Raw genomic sequence first — 23,685 nt, 5'->3', positions numbered from 1 at the left:
CAGGTGTAAGTAGTTTAAATAGTCACCACGAAGCTATTTCCTTTTGGCGGATATTTGCTTTGCTCTCATTGAATAAGCAGAATCGAGAACCTGGAACTAAACTAAAAACGAAGTAAACTAAACAATGGTACTTTTTTCATGCTTCAGAGGAAAGATTTCAAAAAAGAAAAAGCAATCAAAACTAAAAGCAGGAAAAATACTGTAATTTAATGGATATATTAGTACTTTTTAACGTAGTAGTTTAGCTGCAATTAGCAAAATGATGAAATTGCATCTTGATCTAAATGTATAGAAAGAAATATACGTCTTTTTCTGCTCCGAGGTTTTAATAAAGTTACTTTTATTCAGCTATTCTTTTTTAACAATCAACCTTCAGTAGTTCTGTTCATTCGAAAATGGTAAAACATGAGAAATGCTGAGATGCCTTCGTGGAGGGCTTCCTAAGGGAATTTTTGTCTAATATTCTCATTACACGTTGAGAAATCATCAATAATTCTTAGTTATATCACCATTATTCAATCGTTTTTATTTTGGATACTCCAACCTTTTGTTTGTTCAAATTAGAGTATAACGTATCCTATAACTCACCAAAAAAAGTCATAAAAGGTGTGCTTCCTTTTCGCGTAAGTTTTGATACAATTTAAAAAAATGTCATGATAAAGTCGAATGTATTATCTGATATCAACTAAACTTAAAATACCAGATTTATAGTGTGTGTGATTATGGCAAAGCCTCGAGGGCCTAAGGGGAGATGTCTTCGTGGAGGACTTTCTAAGGGAAACTGGCTCGTACACACGTTACAGATGGATAAAACCACGAAAACGCACATGCAGCCAGCCCGTTCGCGATATTCGAACCTCGGACCGAACTATCAGTGTTCAGCGACTTTACCGCTCGGCCACTAGTGGGCCCCAGATTTATAGAATTTATTTTATTTGATTATGACGAGGTCACACAGTGGTATCCGACAAAGGGTATGAAACCTTGTGGAGAATTTTTAAGGAACTGTCTCGTATCCTACACGTGAAGAAAACCACGAAAGTGGCAAGCAGCCAGCCCGTTCCCCGGAATTGGAATCACGGACCGAACTACTAGCGTTCAATGACTTTACCGCTCGGCCGCTGATTGGCTGGTTTCTGGGATTGGACGTCAAAATTGACATTAAACTATTACTTTGATGTTTAAAATTTCCACCTGAGAAACAAATAACAATAGTTGAAGAACAGGAAATTTGTTTCATGAATGGAGTTAGGCTAGATGAGTTTAAGTTACTGGAATGTGGAAAACACACGTAGGTTTCCTGCGAAAGGAAAGGAATGCTTTCGTAGAAGACTTTATAAGGGGGATTGGATCGTATCCATGTTACACATGAGTAAAACCACGAACGCATCCATGCAGCCAAGCCACTTTGCCGGAATTTGACCTCCAATCGAACTATAAGTATTCAGCGCTTGGCCGCATGTTAGTTGAGAATTTAAGAATGAATTTCAAAAATACTTCGTTCCATACTATGAAAGGGAAAAATATACGTCAAGAATAAACGTAAAGAAACGAAAATAAGAGATATTTTTGAAAAAAAAAAATAACAGACAGTTATCAAACTGCTGCAATAAAAAATAGAGGAAAATATAATCAGCTCCCGATTTACCATGGTAATACTAGTGACGGTGTCTAGGATTGATTCAATCACGCCTGATGAGGGCATTTAAAAAATACAGAAAAGAGAAATAACCTATTATAATTACTAAGCAAATGCTATTAATGATTGCCAGTATTTTCAAATAATTTAATCTGGAAAATTTCATTTGTATACTTAAATAAAATCAGTATTCGAAATAAGTAACAGATTAAGAAAACATAACTGAAAATGAAAAACATCTAAGTTATAATAAATGCCGTTAAAGATGAAAATTTACAAGCATCTAACTAATTTTTTCATCAAGCAATAAAAATATTTTAAAAAAAGAAAGGAAAGGGAGCGGTTTAAACCGTAATTCAGAAGTGAATTGTGTCTTTCTAAAAAAGGAACGTTTTTGATACAGTGAAGCTTATCAAGATGAAAAAATCAAATGTTGTGTAATAAATAACTTGGCTACCCGATATTAAAAAAAAAGAAAAAAAAAAAAAATCTGAAATGTTTCAGATATTAAATTACGTCTAAAGGGGCGTTTTTTAACATTTTGTGTGTTACCTTTCTTTATTAAATATCATGTTCCTCGCACTTAAACCATAAGATCCAGTGCAACAGCAATATCGCAAAATAGTTTTAAAACGAACATATCTTTAGAATTTCCAATACAGAGACTCACGCGCTGGAGATAACAACGGAGATATTTTCACGCGCTAGAGATATTTTCTGCACAACGTTGCCATTGCTCGCTTTGAAATCCTTGAGTTTGTTAATCAAAAATTCGTGAAAGTTTTAAAAAATAGGAAATCGATCATAAAACAAATTTCAAATTTCAAATTTGGTCTTCCACATGCTCATATTCGTTGGAGGATTACGTTATTCAAAATTCGATGACTCTATGTACCGTTGTTTTATCACAATACGAGAAATATACATACATTTATGCAGATTTTTCATTATTTAATTTCTTCAAATATAATGCAGGACTCTAACATTTTGTGGCAACAGTTTGAAAAGTGAACCGACATTTATGAGTCCGACGCAAAATGCCAAAACGAAACTAATAGTCCTTCGGGATTCAAATCCCTTTGGACTAAAAAAAAAAAACACAAGGTACTTTTCGGTTTTGCCGACGCAAACGATAAAGTCGCCAATAATGGTACAACCGATGCCAAACGGGATATCTACGCTGGTAACCTTTCACGCTTCATTTACAAAACAAGTCGCAGCCATTTCTTATCAGATTGATTGTTGTTTTCAGTACTGCTATACAATTATACAATTACATAGAATTTTTACAAGACAGTTAAATTTTATGCCCTAAGACCATTCGCGGTAATCAAGTCAATTAGGATGCAATCATACCGCTTAGCCGAAGGCGAAAATATAGAAAAGACAAAATCAAGGGTTAAATTCCTCAATTCTAATGAGAATGCACTAGCAAAGTAAATCAATACGGTTTTACATAATTTCCAAGTAAGCTATTCGTACGAATTGAAATAATTCTTGCATTTAAACTTGTATTCCAAATTAAGATTTAACTTGAAATTAATGTAGATAATTACTGAGAGAATCAGATTTTTGTAGCGTAGTTTACGTGAAATAAGATCACTTGGCGTCAAGAACCGGCGAATCAGGATGTTGAACCATTTTTACAAATTTATTGTCTTTATTTACTGGCTTTTTACAAAATTTTAAACCGTATTAAAATGCTTATGCCTTCAAAATAAAAAATTCTGTGTGTACTGTATGCTGTCGCCAAGTCTGCTTGGCGAGATTTGCGCCGGCGAAACGGAAAAGTACCAAAAACAATAACTAGTGACATTTTAAAATTAATCACAAAATCTTCTTAAAGGAATTTGTAATTAATAATTAAGAAGACGGTCAAACTTCTAAATGTTTGCTGTTAAGATAACAGCAATTTATAATTTTTTCGGTAACCTGTTTTTAGAGTATTTATGAATTGATCCACTATGGAATCCCTAGAAGGGATCTATTTATTGTTAGTAAAAGGCAAACAACAGCGATACTAAACATATCCCAGACAGGCAGACAATCATTCCAACTCGTAAGATAAACAGAAAACTCTTGTTTATGTTAAATACACCAATGGATTCTATTCTATCGGCAGAGGAAGTTCGACATGTCCATAACCTTTTCGAGAAAGTAATAAATTGCTAACTACGAGAAACTCTTCAGTATATTCCTCGCCATATGCTTTCTCCCGTAGAGAAATACGATTATCTACAACTCCTGAGACAGCCAATAAACACGGAGGAAAGAAAGCAGTTTTTTCTGTCATATTTACGTGCTGGTGAAGGACTCAAAAATCATACAAAAATTCCGATCTTTTTTCCTTCTCCTTTTTTTTGAGAAATAATGAATGCAGTTTTCCCGTCATTGAAATTGGTTATATAATTTTGACGATGATATAATGTTTGCGATACCGAGGACGATATCTAGGGTTAACTCAAAATCACGGTTTGTTCCGAAACAGAAAAAAACATAGGAAACAGGAACAACTGCTATTAGGATAATTGATAGAAAAATGATTACTCATAATTTTTATGGAGTTTAATATGGAGAATAGCTTCACTTGACGACATAAATTAAATACGTATTAAAAAAACATAAATTTACAACTGAAAAAAAATAAAGACATTGTATTTCGGTGAGATTCAGTGTCAAAGTGAAGATTAATTGGGTATGTATTACATGGTTTAATTTTACAATCGAGCAATTTACTTCAAGTGGATGATTAAATATTTACATAAATTTAACTAATATATTGTTATGGATAAGATTGGTGTGTGTTTGTGTCTGTGCATACGTATGTAAGATGCAATATGCAAATCAGCTTTATAACTTAATTTAGTAATAGCCTCTTAAGTCCTCCTTTTTAATTTGGATATTTCCTCTATGTATTCTAAAATTTGCAATAACTTTACTGGATTGCGCCATTTCTAGATTAATCTATATCACATGGCTTGCGTAGCTAATTCGGAATCTGAACTCGAAATTTCGAGAACTAAACCTTTCTAACCTAAACAAAAACCTTCTCTTGATGAGCTTCCATATTGGATAATTGCGTACTTTGCTTATAGCTCTCTTGCTGTTCAGATACTGGCGTACTGCTTTTCTTCCGATCGCAATAGTGTTTAAAAATGTAAATGTTCTTGACTAGGCACGATTAGAGTGCCAAGTGAGTTGTGGCAACAAAGGTCAACTGAAATAAAAATTAATATTTAAATTTATTCGGCTGCTAAGTTTCCTAATCGTTACGGATTCAACACTTTAGCATTCTACCGCAGGCAGAATTCTTCCTCTTTTATACGGATATACGTTATAAGTTATCTTCATCTTACGCCATTCAACATATACTACATCTTTTTCTCTTTCCAATTACATGTATGTGGAAACTATTACTTTTCAGTTGTTTGAAATTCACTTCTGTGTACTACTGTATATGGTATTTGCACTGCATTTTTACAGATATGTGTGTATACTGTATTTTTGTGTTTGTATTTTGTTATATATCTGTTGTAGTATATGGATTATTGTACTAATGCAATAGGTATATTTCTTTGTAATGCTTGATAAATTTAGGACTGTAACACTTTTTCTTAACTTTATCAGTTCCATATAGCATCAAAATTGTCTGGTATGCCTTCCTGGCACCAGGCTGTGGTAAGGCAGATATGTTAATTCTCTCGGCTTGGATGACGCTTAAATTCCGTGCTACGTTACGGCTGTATCTGAAATCATCTCAGTGACGCGAAATGCAAAGTATCCTCTGAGAGTACAGAGTAGCATGCAAAAGGCCTTTAAAAAGTGCAGAAAAATCGATTATACGTTAAACCGTCTTATATTGAGGTAGGCTGACAGTTACTATTTCGGAATCATTGGGATTTATAGATTGTTATAATGTTGATGATTATGTTATAACACACGTAAGCCAAAAGCTAATCCATTCTATTTACTTTAAAAATACATTGTCAATCATTGCACGCAAGCTTGTTAAGCGAAAAAAATGTTTAAGGACAAATAATATCAAGTTTACATAATTCTATTGACATACATAAGTAATCCTTGTTTTTAATGCAGAATTTTGCCATCTCCGAGATAGACATGGGGTTCGTTCGAATCGTGGATAACAACAACAACAATAAAGATTTATACCGCAGCTCGTGAACTCAATCACATTCTGGGAACGGGATAAATCCCGTAGGCGTCACCCAACGATGACATTGAACACTCCTGCTGGGCCCAGGGTCCCACATCCCCGAGACACCAACACTTTTAAACCCTCAAATGATCGCTGAACGATCCTCTAGCCCACCGCTAAACACGAGCCAGTCAAGACCACCGTCCCGGCCGGACCGACACCACGGTGGGGTGGGCGATGGAAACTTAGGGTCAATGACCGGCCGTTAATTTGGTTTACCTGCCAGCACTACACGGGATGCCCCTCTCCTTAGACTTTACATGGAATTCCAAGGACAGCAGTGACCAGACGCTCAATGGCCCAGTTTGCTATTTGGCTACAGTAAAGATCCTTTCAGTATAATGAATATTGAATCTTGTAGGAAGAATAAAGCTAATTTTTCAGAATAAACAAAATACTTTTATTTAAATTTTAAAACAGAACCAAAAAAAATAAATACTGCAGCTCTAAACTATCAAAATTTTAAACTCTTAACTACTGCAGTTAAAACTCTTACAACTATTAAAAAACTCAAAAAAATTAAAAACATTCAACTCTCTAAAATAAAAATATATATAAAAATCTTTCGAATCCTCTTCTTGTTGCCACACCGTAAAATGCAAGTTCTTGTCCTATTATTTATATTTCACGTTCTCTTTAAGTCACGATCTTCACAAGTCATGATCTTTACAAGTCACGATCTTTACAAGTCCCCCCACAAGAAGCACATTCGTCACCGTAGAGACAATGTTGCTCAGAGTTCATTGAGAGAGAAAGAGTTAACAGCTAACCTTGACAAAGCATCAGCATTCCCATGTGAACTTCCTTTGCGGTATGTCACAGTCATGTTATACCGTTGTAACGCTAAGGCCCAACGAGACAGTTTAGCACCATGAGGGGCGCTTTGGGTCAAGTAGGTGAGGGGATTGTGATCAGACACAATCTGCACTTTGGCACCGAAAATCCATGTGTCAAATTTTTTCAAGGCTTCGATGACACAAAATGCTTCTCGTTCGATGGTTGACCATCGTTGTTGACAGGGCGTTAATTTCTTGCTGAAAAATGCTTTGGGCATTTATTTGCCATGTTCGTCGTTTTGAGCTAAACACGCTCCAATTGCGAACGCAGATGCATCCGTATACAGTTGAAAGGGCTTGCTGATGTCCGGAGTATGCAGAGATGGCATTTTAATCAACTCTTCTTTAAGTTTGTTAAAAGCTGCTTCTTTTTCAGAGTCCCATGGAATATTATTTGGAACACTCTTCTTTGTAAGGTTTGTTAGAGGTAAAACAATCTCAGAAAAATTTGGGATATAATCCCTATAGTAGCTTACTAGCCCTAAAAGACTCCTGACTTCTTTTTTAGTGGTAGGCTTAGACAGATTTCTGATGACTTCTACTTTCTCAGGATCTGGAGAGTGAGTGCCAGAACCTATTACATGTCCTAGAAACTTCACGTGGCTCTTTCCGAAATCACACTTTTCTAGATTTGCGGTTAGACCTGCGTTTCTCAGTGTCTGAAACACTTGGTCGATGTGATAGAGGTGGCCATCCCAAGTTTCAGAAAATATTGCCACATCATCAATATATGAACGGCAGTAGTTCTTATGGTTTGCAAGCACCTTATCCATCGATTTTTGGAAGGTACTTCCAGCATTTTTCAAACCGAAAGGGAGAACTTTCCATTGGTAATGGCCGGAATGAGTGATAAATGCTGTGTAGGGTTTAGCTTCTTCTTTCATAGGAATTTGCCAATATCCCTTGGTTAAATCGAGAACTGTTATGAATTTGGCTTTCCCTATTTCGAATAGTAAATCTTTAGCAATCTTCATCGGATAGGCGTCCGGAATTGTGAAGCTATTTAAAAGCCTGAAGTCTATGCACAGTCTAACGCCGCCATTCTTTTTTGCAACACATACTATAGGATGTGCCCAGTTACTGTCACTGGGTTCTATAAGATCCCATTCTAACAGTTCTTTAACTTGACGATCGACTTCCTCTTGAAGTGAAACAGGAACACGGTAGGGCCTCAATCTTTTCGGATTACATCCTTCTGTAACCTTGATGTCATGACCATCAACATTGGCTTGACCAGGTTTGCTACTGAAAACATCTACATAAGATTTTAGTACTTTAAATAGTCCTTCCCGTTGGTAATATTTTAAGTCACTTTTCAAATTTTGTAAATGGGTCCAGATATCATCAGCAGATTTATTCATAAGATCTGCTGGTGCATAGTGGATATCTCCAAACTCTTCATCTTGGTCAAAAATGATACCAACGTGATCTACACGAGCAATATATGGCCTTAACTTATTTATATGGAGTTCCCTAATACTTCCGTTTTCCATTTCGATTTTGGCAGAGTGTGGCCTGGTAAGTTTGATCACGGTAGCTGGTCCTTGCCACGTGTTGAGCAATTTATGTGATGATGATGGCATTAACACGAGGACTTTGTCCCCAACATTGAAAGTCTTTTCTTGAGAACGTAAATTGTATCTTGAAGTGTACTCTTCTTGAGATATTTTGGAATTTGCTGATGCAATGTCATGAGCTTTTCTTAATTTTTCTAAAAGGTCTTGTAGATAATTTTCAATTGAACGGGAAGCTGTAACTGGAATGCTACGTCCACCTGTCCATATTTCTTTCAGCAAAGATAATGGTCGTGGTGGTATTCTTCCATATACCATCTGGAAGGGAGACAAACCAGTGGTGCTATGTGGCACTTCTCTGTAGGCAAACAGGAGATAGGGAAGATTCAAATCCCAGTTTCTGCCATGTTCTTGGATATTTTTGTTCATCATCTCTTTTAAGGTTCTATTCCAACGCTCGACAGCACCCATACTCTCGGGGTGTCCTGGAGTGGAGAATCGTGGAGACACACCAAGTAAGTTCTCAAAGGCTCGGGTGAGTTTGGCTGTGAAATTAGTTCCCTGGTCCGAAAAAATCACTTTTGGAAATCCAGTTTGAGTAAAAAACCTCATCAAAACGTTGCATGTTGTTTTCGCACTTATGTCTTTGACGGGGGTGGCTTCTGCCCATCTGGTGCATAGGTCAACTGCACATATCACAAACCGATGACCTCTCCTGGATGGAGGTTCTAATGGCCCGATACAATCCACGCTCCATACTTCAAAGGGTGTTTCCGGCCTAACAATAGGTTGAATTGGGATTCGATCTTTGTACGTAACTGTTCTCCTCAATTGGCATTCTTTACAACTTTCACAGAATTTTTTAACATCTTGCTTAATAGTAGGCCAAAAGAATGAGTACTTGATTCGTTGAATTGTCTTTTTCTCACCGAGGTGGCCGGCAAGAGGGATTTCATGTGCCATTCTTAGGACTTCCCTTCTTTTTTCTAAAGGTAATACAACTTGCTTAATGTTTTCACCACAGATATATTCGGAATGAAGTAATATGCCATCATCGAAAGTATATGAATTTTGATTTTTATTTGCCCATTCAAAGCATTTTTTCAGAGTTTCGTCTTGTTCTTGATGTGTCTTGAATTCTAGTCTTACCTTGTTCGTTGTTTTCAGAGACTCTATGTTTTCTTGGGAAATCTGATTAACAACAGCCAAATTTGTAGTAATGTCTTCAACTGGTGAGGGTTTATCATCTGTCTCTTTGTACTCTAAGGGGGATGCATCCCAATAACGATCACAGTTAAACAGTTCGATATTCCCACAGAGTGTTTCATAAGCTGAAGAACTCAATAGCAAATCGGTAACTAGCTTTTTTGAAACAGCACACGTAATGGACACTCTACCGTGAAAATCATCGTCAATTTTCATCTGGAAAATCTTTAGTGGAGTAATTTCGTTTTCACCAAAAACAGAAGATATCTCTATTTTACTTTCTCCTTCGCAAGGTATGTTGTCAACCAATTTCTCACGGACTACTGAGATTTGTGCTCCCGTGTCTACGATTCCATTTAAAATAATATCTCCACATTTAACTTTGACAAGTTTTAATTCATCTATGTTTCTAGACACGTCCATTGATTTTGAGACAGGAATAGAGATCTTGGCAGTTAGCACTTCTGGTTTTTCTTTTTCTGCAAGGGGTGCTTGTGTTTGTATTAAGTTGTTTTGTGCTGTCGCAGAAGCACTTCTTGGTATCCGATTTTTGGTACATAACTTAGATGTATGACCTTCTTTTCCACAATTATAGCAAGTTAATTTGAAATTAGTCTTTTGTGGTTCGTCACTCTTGAGGGATGGGTACACTCTTGGCGTGTTTTCAGCGTACAGCGATTTATTTCTGAAAGCTCTTTCTGGAAGTGGAGAATGAGGTTGCCATTTTTTATTAGTTCTGTCTGCTGATGGATTACCACCAGTCCGTTTTGAGATATTACGAACACTGTCATATTCGTCAAGTTTATCAGCTAATTTGGTTGGAGAAACGAACTTCGCCCAGTCATCAAGAAGATGGTCTCTTACTTCGTAGGGTACTCTTTTCTTAATTTGGTTAGTAATAATCAAGTCTTTTAACGCGGCAAAATTTGTGATTTCAAGACCATTGATCCATTCTTCAAAATAACTTGTAATTTCGTAGCAAAAATATCTCCATGATTTTTCAGCGCTCTTTTGGTGCATCACAAATTTTTTTCTAAAGCTTTCAGGATTTAATTTAAATCTCTTCAATAAAATGGCCTTAATGTACTCATAATCTTCAAAATTTTCTTCAGATTCCCTACCAATTAATTGAATGATTTCAGATGGCATTAAAGTCAATAAACATGAAACCCAATCTTTAGGATCAATCTTTGTCCTTTTAGCTTGTCTTTCAAATAAGGATAAATAAATCACAATATCAACCTGTCTTAAATTGAATTTGGGAATAAGCTTAATTAAATCAAAATTATGATGTCCATTTTCATTTGTTGGTGGAGTTTGTGTTAGTCGAACACGAGATTCAATTTCGAGTTTCCTCAATTCAAACTCCATTTGCTCTCTTTTCTGCTGTGCTTCTAACTCTTCTTTGCTTCGTTGTTCCTCAATCTCTTCTTTCTCCTTTCTTCGCTGTTCCTCTTCTTTTCTTTTCCTCTCTTCAATAATCGTTAAAAACACTTCTTTAACAAATGCTTCATCATATGTATCACTTTAAATTATTTCATTTTTTATCGCCAGGATTTTCATACTTGGATTTACTTGAATTTCTAATTCAGCAGCTAAAGCCAGCAAATCCTCTTTTTTCCCACGTCCCATAAAAGCCATGTCTCGATTTTATTCAGCCAATAGACTCTTAGTTTAAAAAAAAAAAAAAAAAAAAAAAAATTCTTTTCTCTTTTCTTTTTCTTTTTAAATATAATTCACAATGAATTTAATTTTATTCGGCACGAAAATCAATCAGTGGAATCAATACTTAATGTGTTGTTCACTTACTCTGGCGAGTCAAACGAAATTAATGAACACTGGCGTATTCATTACTTTGACAAGTAAATAAACTAAAATTCCATGACGGAAACAATAATTAACTTTTCATAATCTTAATTAATTATTTTACGTTTACAAGGTAAATTGAGCTCTCACTTGAGTTATTTTCGTTCGTAATTATATGCGGGTAAATCCCGATCCTGTCGACTGCGCCAGTAAAGATCCTTTCCTTATTTCAGTATAATGAATATTGAATCTTGTAGGAAGAATAAAGCTAATTTTTCAGAATAAACAAAATACTTTTATTTAAATTTTAAAACAGAACCAAAAAAAATAAATACTGCAGCTCTAAACTATCAAAATTTTAAACTCTTAACTACTGCAGTTAAAACTCTTACAACTATTAAAAAACTCAAAAAAATTAAAAACATTGAACTCTCTAAAACAAAAATATATATAAAAATCTTTCGAATCCTCTTCTTGTTGCCACACCGTAAAATGCAAGTTCTTGTCCTATTATTTATATTTCACGTTCTCTTTAAGTCACGATCTTCACAAGTCATGATCTTTACAAGTCACGATCTTTACAGCTACCAATACACGATCTTTACAGCTACCCTGGTGGAAAGGACTTACACCTCCCGGCCCATGAAGAGCATGGACTTACCTCATGACCATCGGAAACCGCCAAGTTCATAAATTTCATACCGAGATTTGGCCGAGACTGCCTAGGTACAGATCCTAGCCAGTACTGTGCAGAGTACTCTACGTCGACCCCCGGGGGTAATCGTGGATAAGGCAGGGATGTTTGCAAGTGAATACTTTCTTTACGGCAGTTAAATATTGACAAAAGTCCTCTCGAGAGGTTTGGTTAGAGGCAAAGCAGTGGAAGTCTCTCAAATCCGATCCTTGGGGAGTTCTTCTTTAAAACTAAAACAAAACTTCCCTTTTCTCGAGGACGTAATTCCTGGACAACATGAGATCTTGTGCAACATTCTAGTTGATAAGTCCGCTATATGGCAGATGAGTTTGGCCTTTCCCGAAGAATGCACTAAACTGCGGTTGTTCGGCCATTTGGAACAATCAACTAATCAGTATGGTATACGAGTAGTAATTGTAGCAATTGTAACAATCTTGCTTTTAAGTAAGAAGAAAGGAGATGAAGACTTTGGCGAACGCCGTTTTCTCCAGTCCGTGAGGTTAATTGTAGTTAAAGAATTAATTAAAAAGATAAAACCGCTTTCGCATTAGTGCAACCACTTAGGCGCAGTTTTGACGATTTTTAGGCGAGATAAACAGTGTCAACATATTGCAGAAATTTTATTTAAAATAATTATTTTACTTTTTAATTAGGTATGTTTTCGTAAAATATCTATCAATAAATCTACTTACAAGCGGGTTTTTATTTCTTTTGCTCTGGAGGGAATTTCATGGCGATCGTTTTCAGAATAAATTTAAAGCAATAGTTATCTTTTGGGGTTTCATTGAAAAATATTGTATTTCTGTAGAAATTTTAGATACCTACGTCAACCGTAGAAGGAAATTTTGGCAACGGTTGCCAATTGCCAGTCGTTACTGCGGAATTCTAAAGAACACGTTCATCCATAATTGGCGCTAAATAGCACTAATTGGTTGGTTCGGAGGCATAATACGTACATACCAAATTTTACCAGTTTCTTCCATTATATTTAAATCGAAATATATCAGCTGGTTTTAAAAACCGTTGACGCTAAAAGGCATACAAAAACGGCGATGTTGTTTATTAAAATTCTACTGTGGAGAACTGTTACACAAAAGATTGCCAGAGTTTGGCACTTAATGGAAGATCTGGTGACCTCTACTAATGCGGGGCTTAGAAAGTCCTCCCACGAAGGCATCCCTCCCCTTAGGCAGATAGCCCTTGAGGCTTTGCCGTAATTGAATAACCTAACCTAACCTACTAATGCGGTTGCCCTAGCACATAGGTACCGAGATAAATAAGCTAAATACTAATTTCAATAATCAGATATATAAATTTATTTAACATTATTCAGCCAAATGAAGAAAACGAAATTTCTATGTTTGTAAATTGAGTAACTCAAAAAAAGAATCGTAAGTTTAAAGCACTAAAATGCAAAGAAGGAGAATCGCATAGTCTACTGGAAATTTATGTTAAAAGAAAGTTATATAAGAAAGTTATAAGAAAGTTACGTGTGTCATAAGAAAGTTTGTGAACATTTATTATCTTTTTGGCGAATAATAATTTATTTTATAAATTACACATATAGATAAACATATACAAACAAAAGCAACAGCCACTAAAAAAAATCAAGATAAACGTAACCCTAATATTTTGTGTACCACTAGCTAATAAAATTGTTTAAAAGAACTTATAAATAAGGCTCCATTTCGTAAGCTGCTATCTACCACTTAAAATCGGAATGAATTCTACTATGAGGAATTTTATTTTGCACCAAATTACGATGAAGATTATTTCCCTGATGACGCAGTCTATATTCAAAGGCTAGCAAAATAATTTGTACACAAATCTGCACAATAGAAGTATTTTTAAGTACGAAAAGAATAAGCTGCCATTTATTTTATTTAAATATCAACATTTTATTTAATGTTTCATTATTATTCCAACATTTTCTCGGCGCCTTAAAAGGAATAGAATTCCATGTTTCTCTGTCATCTTGCATAGTATTAAAATTAAACTTTATTTAACGAACTTTTAAATACTCAACCTCTCTTACTCAGAAAAATATAATTTAACTTTAATTTTTTGGCAGGAGATAAGTGGCAAGCAAAGAAACCTTTAATTAAAAACTGAACTTCCATGGATGAAATTTAATGCAGTGGACAAATGGGAAGAATTGTTTTATAGGTATTAAAGATTGTTTTAAGGTGTATTCTTTTAAAACGCAAAACATTTTTAACTTCTAAATTTACTTTGATGTAAAAATAATGGTTTGTTTTGGTTTACTTGATTATGGCAAAGCACTAGAGGGTAATCTGGCTAAGGGGATAGATCAGTGCAGGATTTACGTATAAGCTACGCAAGTTGTAGCTTAGGGCTCCCACTTTTTGGGGGGCCCCAAAATTAAAATATAGTATTAAAATACAATATAACAGACTTACACATATCAAATATATATAAATATATAAAGGGCCCCATACTTTCATCCGGCTCTGGGAGGGATGTATTCAAGGAGGACTTTTTAAAGGAAACTGACTTGTATACACGTTACACATGGGGAACATTTACACATTGCTCACATGAACCTATCCCGTTCGCTGGGATTCGAATCCCGATCATGGCTACCGGCATTCAGCGACTTGCCCGCTAATGGTCTTGTAATTAATATAATAATGTTAATTAAAATTGTTGTCTAAGAAGATATAGTGGCTCACCAGCGGCTGAACGGATGAGAGCCGTGAACACTGATAGTTAGGTTTAGGTTCAAAACAAGCACAACGTGCTGGTTGCATAAGTTTCTTCATGATTTTCTCCATGTACAAAGTGCATAGAACCCTTACCAAATCCAATTCATAGATACATGGATTTCTCCTAGAGGCATTTTATCCCTTAGCCATATAGCCCTCGTGTCCTCGTGTGCTTTGCCTTAACCTATTAACTTAACCTTATAAGAAACAAATTATTAATATTACGCATTTCTTTTTTTAATGTAAAATTTTTTTTTTTTTTTTTTTTTTTTTTTTTTGAGGCTACATACTTTCATGATGATAATCACACAACGAATATTCTTATAATCTATGTTATAAAAGTCCATTTTTGCATTTTCTTGATGCTAATGCCTTTTTTTGAATTTTCTTAATTAAAAATAAGGTAAAAAAGCGATTTTAGGGCAGCGTAGATTTTAAATAAAATTTGCTCGATTTCGAGTGCTGTCAGACTTCGTTTTTGCTCTTGAAGAAGTGGGTCCTACGTCTTGTCGTGCTAGATCAGTCCGCATTACTACATAAAGGAAACTACACTCATGTCCATAAATTAAAAATAATACAAAATCAGGCAAAGGAAGAGTTAGAAGCAAAACAAATTTGACTTATTTTTAAAGCTTATTTATTAAACAAAAGGTAAAGAGCAAAAAAAGATGCTATATGTTTGATATTATTAAAAAAATTAGCGATTTTTTTCTCCCTGGAACAAATTACAAAAGAAAAACCTATTTATAAAAAAACCAATATTACATGGTTGGTATGATTGTTAATACATTGTGTCTTCCAGACGATGCAATACAGTCCGTACAACGCCTAGGCATGCTGAATATCAAATTATCGATCTGATCTTGGGGGATATTACACCACTCAAAAAGCAGTGCTCTCCGAAGTTCCGGTAGACATGTAGGGGGAGGTTGACGGGCTGCAACTCGTAGGCCAAGCATATCCCACACGTGCTCTACTGGATTCAAGTCCGATGAGAATGCTGGCCAGTCCATACGGGTGATATCCTCCGATTGAAGGCATTCGCTTACGATGTTTGCATGCTGAGAACGGGCGTTGTTATCCATAAACACAAATTGTGTGCTCATGACGCCCCGAAACAAACGTACATGTTGTTCCAGAGTGACGTCCCGATAGATTTGGCTTGTCATGATTCCAATTTGAACATGCAGGTCAGTTCTGGAACCCAGAATAATTCCACCCCAAACGAGCACTCCTGCACCTCCGTAACGGTGTCGTTCAATGATGTTTTCTTGGTGGTAACAGGTACCTGGAGCTCTCTATATGAAAGTCCGGCGAGAATCAGACTACAAGCTAAGCCTGGACTCGTCGGAAAACATCACACAAGACCACTGTTGCGGTGTCCACAATGCATGCTCTCTACTCCAGGCTAACCGCAGGCGACAGTGAGTTGCAGTAAGTGGAACGCATCTGACAGGTCTATGAGCATATAGACCAATCTGCCCTAAGCGTCTGTACACGGTCTGCCTTGAAATTGTCGTACCAGTGGCTGAAGAGAGCTGACGAGACAGGTCTGAGGCTGTGCTCCGCCTGTTTTTTTGGCAGTAACTGCCAAATACCGGCCCTCATTCGGCGTTGTAACTCCGGCGTTGTACCTGTGCCGTAACGTCTACTCACATTACCATCATCTTGGAATCGTTGCCAAAGCCTGGAGATGACACTCTGGGCAATTCCAAGTTCGTCTGATACTTCCAGTTGGGTACGCCCACATTCCAGACGGCCGATAAATATACCACGTAAAAAATCATCTAAATGCGTCATTTGTGTCATAACTATTCGGTTATTGCACTGAAATGCTTATAAAGCGCCTGCGAACAATTTTACTTTTGGAACTTTGGAACTTTGCGGTTATACTGGCTTTCAGCAGGAAATTAAAGTCCTGCTCTTGCCAGTTCCTGATGTGATCCCATGTGGGGCCTGACAGAGTAGAAACCTGAAAGAAATTTTCTCTCGTGGAGGTAGAAGTGTGCTGGAGAGAGAAAAAGAGAAAAAGAAGCACTTTGCTCCTGTACTGCTACATCTTGGATGGAATCCGCCAAGCAGGGGCCGGAGAAAGAAACTTCGGATGACCTGTGTAGGATAGCCCGAATACTAACTGTTCATTCGTCGGAGCCAGTCACGTGGGAGGTCACCCTCCCAGAAACTGACCCCGATTGATGCTGCTTGAAAACCAGAAAACTGGAACTTAGAATTCTGAACTCGAGGTGGGTGGCAAATGGGCGGAGGTTTTTGTCTTCAGCCAGGATTTCGTAGATAAGAATGTCCGTGAAATTAGCGGGATTCACATTGATAATATTATTAAAAAAGTTGTTGTTTATTCTGTTGAGGTAGTCCTGAATAGTATCTATTTTTAAGTCGAAGTGGAGAGTCCTATTCCGAACATAGTAAGGAGCTTTTGTGATGATTCTTAGCACCTTATTTTGAAGCACTTGGAGTTTGCTAATTTCGTTTGCTTTGTAGTTTGCCCAGGCTGGGGAAGCATACGTGAGAATGAATCGGATGACAGTTTCATAAATCCTCTTTTTCAGTCTGAGGGTGAGGTTTTCATTCTTTAGGAGAGGAAAAAGCCTGAAAATGATCCCGTGTGCTTTTCCGCTTACTCTAAGCATATGATCCTTCCAATTGTAGTTCTTGTTAAGGGTAACTCCCAGGTAATTAGCTTTATCAACTGTAGGGATGATTTTGCCAAAACGTTTAACCTCAGTTCTGACCCGTTTCCTCTGTCTGCGATTTCGAATGAGTAGAATCTTTGACTTTTCTGGCTGAATGCACGTTTTCCAGCGACTGCACCACCCCTCAATAGCAGGGATTTTCGCCTGAATTCTTGACAAGGCATACTCTGGGTTTAGAGACTTGGTGGCTATCGCTGTATCATCAGCGTAGCTGGCTGCGAGAACATTTGTATCCTCGGAAAAGCAAGGGAAATCGTTGGTATAGATGATGTAAAAAAGCGGGCCTAAAATTGATCCTTGAGGAATACCTGCGTAAATATTTTTGACACATGAAGTTGCATTTCCAACTCCAACGGTGCAAGTTCTATTTTCAAGGAAGGACTTGATAATGAGTATCAGATTTCTGGGGAAACCGAGATGAATTAGCTTATAGATTAGCCCTGGATGCCAGACGCGGTCAAAAGCCTTTGTCACGTCTAGCATCAGGATAGCAACACTCATTCTGTTGTGCATAGCCGCGCCGATGAACTCCGTGAGCCTGACTAACTGCGTTGTGGTCGAAAGTCCTTTCCGGAAACCGTGCTGGTGATCAACGAGAAAGTCCAAGTTTTCTTGCATTCTGAGATAAATAATGCGTTCCAGAATCTTGCTTGTGGAGGACAGCAGGCTGATGGGTCTAAAGTTTGCCGGGTAATCCTGTGTTTTCCCTGGCTTAGGAATCATCAGGATGCTTGCTTGCTTCCAGAAAAGCGGGAAATAATTTTGATACAAACATGCATTGAGAATGCCTGTTAATTTGCATACGGTCTTAAAAGGCATGTTTTTCAGCATCTGGTTCGTGATCTTGTCCTTTCCTGGAGCTTTCTTTAATTTAAGTCCCTTAATAATGTTCTGCACTTCGTGCGGCGTGGTTAGTTTGATAGAAGGTTCCGTAGAAGGGGAGTGCAGCCATTGATCGTTAAGGTAATGAACTTGAATGTCCGAACTATGATCTGAGGGGAAGGAATTTGGAATGAACTTTTTAGAAAGGTGTTCCGCAAAAAGTTCCGCTTTGTCTTGATCGGAGTAAGCAAATCCGTTATCGCATTTAAGCGGTTTTCTGGCAGAGCAGGGGCGTTTTAGTGTCCTTGTATGACGCCAGATGGCGCCAGGTTCGTTATTGATCTTTTCCATCTTATCCTGCCATAAGCTAGAACGATGGTCCTGAATCTTTTGCTTGATTTTCCTATTAAGCCTGTTAATTTGAGTTTTGATAGCAGGATCCCAGGTGAGATTAAATTCCTTTCGGAGATGATTTCGAAAGCAGATTATTTCGCGAATATTGGCAGGAAGCGTGTGCTCATGTCTGACACGGTCAACCTTAGTCGTAGCTAGGGACTTAGCAGAATGCAGGTACGAAGTAAAGTCTGTTATAGCACGTTCAATATCCGAAGTGCTTTGTAACGAGTCACAATTAAAATCAGTGGTCATCAAAGTATTATGATAAAGATTCCAATCAGTATGCTTAATTGGCGGTAGGTTCTTAGCATTTTCCACTCCAAGGTAAGCAAGCACAGGTACATGATCAGAAGACATGTCACATGTTACCGTAATAGCCATAGGAATATTGAACGTCGTAATAAAAATATCCAGAATGTCAGGCCGATGGTTGAGTATATTTGGCCTATAGGTAGGCTCATCCGGCACATGCAGAAAGACAGGGTAATTACACACAAAAGCATGCACTATGCGTCCATTATAATTCGAGTTGCGGCATCCCCAGTCGAGATGCTTGGCGTTTAAATCAATCATCAAATCATAAAATCAAATGCTTGGAAAGGTGGGGGAGTCTGAGTTAATAAGTCTATCCAGAATTTCAGCACTGAGCTTGTTCCCAGGGCGGTTATACACCGCACAGAAAGTGACATCCCCAATGTTGGGTAGATTCACCACCACTTTCCATTCCATCACAATTTTCTGCACTTTTCAGATATGAATCAAATGTCTTTTTAACATAAATGAGCACTCCGCCCTCACGGTGGTGGAGTCTGTCATTACGGTAGCTGAAATAATTGGCTATCCTTAAGGAGTGCGAAGGGTTAGCATGGGTTTCTGTAATTAAGCAGATGTCTACGTCATTTTGCTGGATAAATTCATGAAGTTCCGGTATCTTGGAGGTAACGTTCTGCGCGTTCCAGAGCAGGATCTTAACAGGAGAACTTTGCCGGGAGGTGGGATTATCCATGGTTGGAGGAAGCTGGCCTGACTGTGTCCTCTACCATAGAGGCGGTAGGAATTGCCTTCGCTACATCAGCAAACATAGAGATGGCTGTTGTGAGCTTTTGAATTACCGCATTAGCTTCGTCGAGCTTTGCTTGAAGCTCACTGAGTTGTGAGAAGGTTGCTTGTGGCGCCATCTGTGGGGGAGTAGCATTACTATTGTTGACTACTCTATCTGCATATGATATGCCTTTTTGCACAAAGGATGAGAGAGGCTTGGGGTAGAACGAATAACCTTTAAAACTGGCAGTATGAGGAAGTCCGCAATGACAGCACTTTGGTAGCACATCCTTGGGTTTGGTGCAGTCACGAGACTCATGTTCCTGACCATATTTGACACACCGTGGTGCGTGACGGCATTGACTTTGAGCGTGGTAAAAGTCTTGGCATCGGAAGCACTGCGTGATACCGCGCCTACCTCTGTATCTTTCAACTGTTATCTTTAGCCTCATAAGATACTTTAGATTATTAAAAATGTCTTTGGTTTTCTCATTCCTTTCTAGCAAGATCAGGAATAGATGCATGGGGGCAATTTCAGGACCTTTTCGGCGAGACATTTGTACAACCTTTTTAACAGCGTATCCTTCTGCAATGAGAGCATCTTGGATATCCGTAACTGGGGTGTCAATCGGAAGGCTACGAATGACGACTTTGATGTTTTTGTCTTCAGCAAGCTGATATGAATGAAATTTAATCTTTTTGTCGTCAAGGAGGTCCGTGATGTTACGATAAGTCTCACTGGAATTGACTTTGATTTCAAATTCATCTACGGCTTTCATCTTTGCATTAAATTCACTGTAGCCGGAGTTATCCAATAGATCAGTAATATCCTTCCATTTCCAGTTTGAATCCTTAATGACAATCGGCGGAAGCTTCGAACTTCTTTTCGGAAACTTAAATTCTTCAGATACATGAGCATCACTTATTTGCCCAGCCGGGCACGTGACCTCATCTGTATTTTCGATAGGCCGCACCATGCTTTCCGCCAGGGACGTACTTGCAGCCGGCTTCTCGGAGGATTCACTAGATGGCTCCACTTTAGCGTGGCTACTGGCCGCTACTTTAGATGGGTTTGTGGAGGAGATTTCATTCGGCTTTTTGGATGAATCATCAGCTTTTGCAGCCCTCGGTTTCATCCTGCGTTTTACTGCAACATCGCCTTGGGTAGTTGAGTGAGTACTCCGTTCAGTACCATGGGTATGAGCTTTTTCGGGAGGAAGCTGAGTTAGCACATGGTATTTGTTTTTTAAATCCAATTCGGCTGACTTTTCAGGGCTGAGCGGCCGTTTAACACTGTGGCTGGGGGTAATCCATTCCATGCTTGAATCCACATCGTTAGAATGGTTTGACTCAGATTGAGAGGCCAAATCACTTTCCGTGTTTTGTATTATATCCATAAATCTGTTCAGGAATGCCAATTCAACTTGCTCATAGGGGGTCAGGCTATCATTCCTGGAAGTCAGTGCATGAAAGCGATCCACAATTTGCTGAATAATTGACATTTTCCAGATCAAGTCCAAGTCAAGAAAATTAGAGCTAGGCAAGAAATAGGGCACGCAAGGACCTTTTACAGTCCCCAGAACACAAGGTTCAACGGGAACAAACCTTCTGTATGTGCCAACAAGTGCAGAAATATGCGAGCAGTTAGCAGAGTAACAGCAATCAAGAGCGCGGAAAAACTCACCACCGCGAGCAAGCAGCAAATCACTACCTTTTCGCCCGTCGACTCCGCTGGCATCACCCGTCAATCTCTCCACCATCACAATTTTACTTCTTTGCCTGTATTCCTTATATATCACTCTCTTACACTCTCGTCATTGTGACGTACCATCGGTGTCATCTGGTTACTTCCTGAAATTTGCATATGATTCTTGAAGATGTGTGTAGTGATTTTACAGGTAATATATTTATTTTAGAGGTCGATTTCCGCGTGACTCGGAATTATCCTTAATTTATGGACATGAGTGCAAAATAGGCATTACCATTTGTACTTCCTTATACGAAGTAGAGGAAGTATTGCAATCGAGAAAATTTTCGGATATCCTATTTCAACGAAAATATTTATTTTAACTCCTCTCGAATCCATTTAGACGATTTTTTTGCGTGACATCTATACATACGGAAAGGACTATTTTTTTCGAAAATGGATTCGGAAAGGATTTTTTTTATTGTGACCTCTGTACGGACCTATGTATATATCGCGCATAACTCAAAAAAATGATTAGCCGTAGAACTTTGAAATTTTGTGTATGGGACTGCTATAAGATGTAGTTAAGCACATTCCATTTTTATTGCAATCGGTCGCATCAGACGCACACACACACACACACATATATGTACCCACCTTCTTACCCCGGCTTGGTGAACTCTGTTCCTTTATTCTTATACGTTGGAAAATTGGGCACTTTTTGCTTTAAAAAAGATTGAGTTATATTGTTCTTTAAGCGATTCGCTTTGATCTTTAAGCGATAAAAAGGTTGAGTTATGCTGTTCTTTAAGCGATTCGCGTTGATCTTTAAGCGATAAAAAGGTTGAGTTATGTTGTTCTTTAAGCGATTCGCGTTGATCTTTAAGCGATACAAAGGTTGAGTTATGTTGTTCTTTACGTGATTCGCGTTGATCTTTAAGCGATACAAAGGTTGAGTTATGTTGTTCTTTACGTGATTCGCGTTGATCTTTAAGCGATAAAAAGGTTAAGTTATGTTGTTCTTTAAGCGATTCGCGTTGACCTTTAAGCGATAAAAAGGTTGAGTTATGTTGTTCTTTAAGCGATTCGCGTTGATCTTTAAGCGATAAAAAGGTTGAGTTATGTTGTTCTTTAAGCGATTCGCGTTGATCTTTAAGCGATAAAAAGGTTGAGTTATGTGGTTCTTTAAGCTAAAGTGTTCCGATTAAGGTTTTTATGCCTTTAGTTATTCTGTATATAATATTTATAGAATTATCAGCATTTTAAAAGTAGTGCTATGTCTAACGAGATCGCCATTTGTTTACATTTGAAACTGTTAATAGAAGAGTGAATTAAGTCAGTTCCTGCACCAGCTTCAACCCACTAGAACAGAAACTTAGCTTTCAGTTTTGTGAACCGAAAATTTTGTCTTCTTGCCCGTTGGCCGAATTGCTTGCTTTGGCGGGCAAACTGTAATTGGAACTGCAAAATTTGAGATCTGAATTGACTGAATGAGCATTATATCTCTAATAAAATTCCAGGAAATGCGTTTTAATGAAGTGCCGCAGAAATGTCTGTAATTTAATAGGCCGTACAATGAAGTCTTGATGTGTCGACATAAGACATTTTAAGTTTAAATTGAGATTTTTCATATTACAGCAGAGTACGCCAGCAATATCTGCTTAGGTGAAAGGATGTGTTCGCGGAAAATTTCCTAATGGAAACTGGCTCGTATTTACGTTATGGTAAAAACCATGTAAACTCTCGAGCAATATCACTCCATTTTCCAGGATTTGAACATAGATCGAACTGTTTAGCTATGGTATCTGTTCCGCCTCTGGTAAGCTTGTTCTTAAACTTAGAGTGATCTTAAATAGGGTAGGAACAAAAATAATTTAAAACTCTATTAATAAAAGCTCTGTTAAAACTTGTAGAGACATTAGGATTTTTGGAAGCAGGCAAGATGAAAAATAAGCAACGCCTTCGCCGGAAGTCGAACCACGGACCTCTGGAATACGTGTCCAGCGTGCTGACTACTACACTACGAAGGCACGCTAAGATAAGGCGCGAGGAATACCTTATAAACTATCACTTAATACTTTTAAAAACATTAATTTTATACTACATTTTGTTATTGCAAGTTAAGTTCTTAATTCCTTTATTCACAACTAAGATTTGCAAGCAAGCCATTTTCAGTTTCAAATGGGAAAAGAAACTACTTTTTAATTCTTTAAAAAGACTCCTTTTGCATATTTAACAACACCTGTAGCAGATATTTGAAGTAAAGCTTTCAGGACTGTTTGGGTAACTAAATAAGTGGAAAATCAGAAAAAGTATATTATTATTAATATTATTTTGCTTACAGCGTTGAACTGAATTAAAGCCAATACGGAGAAAGAAATACCTAAAATA

The sequence above is a fragment of the Stegodyphus dumicola genome, chromosome 5 (assembly GCF_044657685.1).
Source record: "Stegodyphus dumicola isolate Sdum_Otavi_A_Nest chromosome 5, ASM4465768v1".
In the NCBI taxonomy this organism is placed as follows: Eukaryota; Metazoa; Arthropoda; class Arachnida; order Araneae; family Eresidae; genus Stegodyphus; species Stegodyphus dumicola.
Note: the sequence above shows the minus strand (reverse complement) of the source record.